Raw genomic sequence first — 3818 nt, forward strand, 5'->3', positions numbered from 1 at the left:
ATTCCGCCGGTTGTGGCTATCCTGTTTTCATATTTTTAGCTCTTTGTGAGCCCTTTTGCTTTTTGAGACTTGGAGACTTTGTTGAACTATTTGCTTATTAATAAAATGATGCATGCATCTTTCTGATGCAGAGGCTGGGGGATAACCTCCTTTTCAAAAAAATGGTTCAGCCGAAATTGACCTTGATTACGACAGCCCCCCCCCCCCCCCGCACGCATCAGGTTCACATGGCACCACAACGCCAAGTCTGCTAGGTTGACCGTTATAGTTGGAAGCGGGGCCCACATGTCATCATCAACCCTCCCCTCTCTCAAGACTTTTCTCTCAGGCATTCTGGATTGATTCATCACGTCCACTGATTGATTTGTCATGACATCTAAGTTAACTATATGAAAGAAATTGTGCTACATATGTAGTGTCGCGGGCCTACTTGGATAGAAGGAATGGAAGTGATCTCAGGTAATAGTTGCGGGAGATCATAGGGCATGGTCGGTAGCTACGCCGACCTATCGCTGGAAAGAGAGGCTGGGATGGAGCACCAGGGCTTGGGACCAAGGAAAATAGAATGGATAAATTTATACTTGTTTTCTTCCATGTCCAGGGGAGCTATATATATGGCACAATATAACTTTGAAACAAAGCCAACAACGTAAAAGACCTACGGGACAAAAACCTTCCTATCTTAAATCTTACTACCTTATTTAGACTAACTAAACTTGAATATATCCCTAGCCAATTCTGAAATAGCTCATGCATCCTTGAGCTGGAAAGTTGGGTAGCATTCTTTGAAAGTTGGGACATCTTTGCATGAGGCCTAAGATGTTGATTGGCCTTTTGGCCTTCCCGCCAAATCAGGATCGGATGCATTCCCTTGCAAGGTGGGCTTGCAACGCCTTGTGGGGAGTCGGATGTGCACGTCCTTGGAAAATGGCTGGAAGCCCTGGAGGCTTCTCCGGAGGAGGACCATGGTCCTTCTTTAGGAGACCCACATGAAAGACATTATGAATGCGAGCACGAGGTGGCGGTTCCAAACGGTAAGCAACAGTCAATCTTATCAATGGCCTTGTATGGCCGATAGTACTTGGGCGCAAGCTTGTCTTTGGCACCAGAACAAGGAACACAATCGAGCAGCGGTGTTGGGGAACCAAGCCCATTCTTTGATGTCAAAGGAAGAGCGATATATTAGCCTATCATAGGTGACATTCTAGGCCATCACCGAAAATGGCCATCAGGGAACACAATTGAGCAACGGTGTTGGGGAACCAAGCCCATTCTTTGATGTCAAAGGAAGAGCGACATATTAGCCTATCATAGGTGACATTCTAGGCCATCACCGAAAATGGCCATCAGTGACAACTTTTGGTTCGTCACTTAAGATACGATCTTGCATGAAGGAGGAAGTGGTACCGTCAAGATTTTATTTTTTATGTGACGGCCGGAAAACGTCGCCAGTACATTTTCCGTGACGAAAAATGGTTTTATGTGACACAAGTGAAACCTCGCAAAATAGAGCAAATTTTGTAGTCTCAACGCCTATCACAAGTAGCATCCTCCAATATGGAAGTTGCTCCATTTAGCTTGATTTGTGATAATTTCACTTGGTTTCTTTCCGTGTGTGATATTTCCTACCAAATAACGGAAAAATGGATTTTCTTCTCTTTCAAAGAATTAGCATTACAATAAGCAGAAATCGATATAATCTGGTGAAAACCAAATGAAAACTAAATAATCATAAATTCTCAAGCCATCACTGGCTGGCCAAGAGGGCGATGGCGAGGGCACTGTGGTTTTAAGAGGGTCGTGGGGTCCTTGGTGAGGGAGTCGTCGACGTTTGATGGAGGCTTATAGGATGAAGATGTGTTGGAGGAAGACTGAAAACTATAGGGTGCGGTGCTAGTTGGTGGCTGTGTGGGTTTCTAATAGAGACATACAGTGGACGATGGATATAACAACCAAAGTGCACAACAATAACTAACGAACGGAAAACACGAAGGTTTGAATTTATTAGATGAACTCAAACTTTTCAAATAAAGCAGTCGTTCAGTGACAAATATTGGTCCATTTTTGTCTTTGGACCACAATATCAGACGTGGGTCATTTTTAGACCAGCCTGTGATAAGAATTCTACCGAGCCCTGAAAAGTTTATCATAAGGCAAACACAGATTAGATCGGTGTCTTCGGTTGTTTAGCGACTGGAACTGAAGTAACAATCGAACACCGAAGTTCATTTAAACAAAAACAAAACAAAAGAGAAAGATCGAAAAAATGAAACTATTTGATTTATTCGGTTCGGTTCAGTTTCCGGTTGAAAGTGCCCACCCCTACTTCATGTAAAAAAAGGCATGCATGCAAAATTGTGAAATGAAAATAAATATTAAAGAACAAAAATTAAAATAATGAAAATAAGACAGTAAATAATGAAAATGGTTTAAATTCATTTGGAATAAACAAAAGAATTTAAATTTAAAGTTGGGGATGGAATTGTTTGAAATGTTAAAATGAAAATAATTAATGGAAACCATCAATTTAAATAATGAAAAAAGACAGAAAAGAAGAATCTAAAATAAAAAATATAAATAAAATATTTTATAAAAGGAAAAATAAATAATTTAAAGTTGGGGCTGGAATTGTTTGAAATGTTAAAATGAAAAAAATGAATGAAAACATCAATTTAACTAAACAAAATAGACAGAAAACAAGGGTAAGAGGCTGCAAAAAAATATAAAGAAAAAATTAAAAAGTTCAGATGTAAATAATTGTTGAAGAATAAAACTGAAGTAATGAAAATATGACATAAAAATTTTATAAGGACTTACATTTATTTTTAGTAATGAAAACAATTTCAGTTTCTGTTGGAATGACAATTCAAAAGTATGTGAAAAAACAATATAATGAAAAGAATTAAAAATAATAAGCCCACCCTAGTCACTAGGCTTCGCGTGGCATAGTCGGCCCATCCCGAATCAAGCACACACGGGCGATAATGACAAGCCTTTCTGCCGGCAGATGGCCCAGTGTCTGGGCCCAACATGCCAGTGACGGCAAGAGGAACGACAAGTTAGTTAAGAGGAGCTCGACGGCATAGGTGGGACTAAACTCCCACCCCCGTGCGGGGGGAGCAACTAGTTAACGGGCGCTCCCGCGGCTGCCTCGCAACGATCAGCTTCACTTGGCGCGCTTTCAGCCATTCGTCACATGTCGCGCTTTGGACGCTTCTTCCAGATTTTTTTTTATTTTTTCGCACGCGTTTTCGGCCTTTTAAACGGTTTTTTCGATGTTTTGGTTTTTCCCCGGTCTTCCTTAGCTTTTCGATCAAAGAAAAATATTCGGAAAATTTATTTTTGTTGCGCGAAAAAAACGCGTTCTTTTCTTTCGCGAAAGTCATTGTTTTTTTCCGCGAGAGGCACGGTTGTGCTTTAGCGAGAGTCACGACCGTGCCTTTCGGAAACGGAAATAACGTGTTTTCTGTTTTTTTAAACAAAACGTGTTTTCTGCTTTTTCTTTCTTTCGCGAGAGTCACAGTTTTGCTTCCGCGAGAGGCACGGTTGTGTTTTCGCGAAAGTCACGGCCGTGCCTCTCAGAAAGGAAAAAAAATATGCATTTTCTGTTTTTTCTCTTTCGCGAGAGTCACGGTTTTGCTCCGCGAGAGGCACGGTTGTGCTCTCGCGAGAGTCATGGCCGTGCCTCTCGGAAACGAAAAAAATGTGTTTTTTGTTTTTTTTCCTTTCACGAGAGTCACGATTTTGCTTCCACAAGAGGCACGAGTGTGATTTCGCGAGAGGCACGGGCGTGTCTCTTTCGAAAAGGAAAAAAAACC

Source organism: Triticum urartu, chromosome 7, assembly GCF_003073215.2.
Source record: "Triticum urartu cultivar G1812 chromosome 7, Tu2.1, whole genome shotgun sequence".
In the NCBI taxonomy this organism is placed as follows: Eukaryota; Viridiplantae; Streptophyta; class Magnoliopsida; order Poales; family Poaceae; genus Triticum; species Triticum urartu.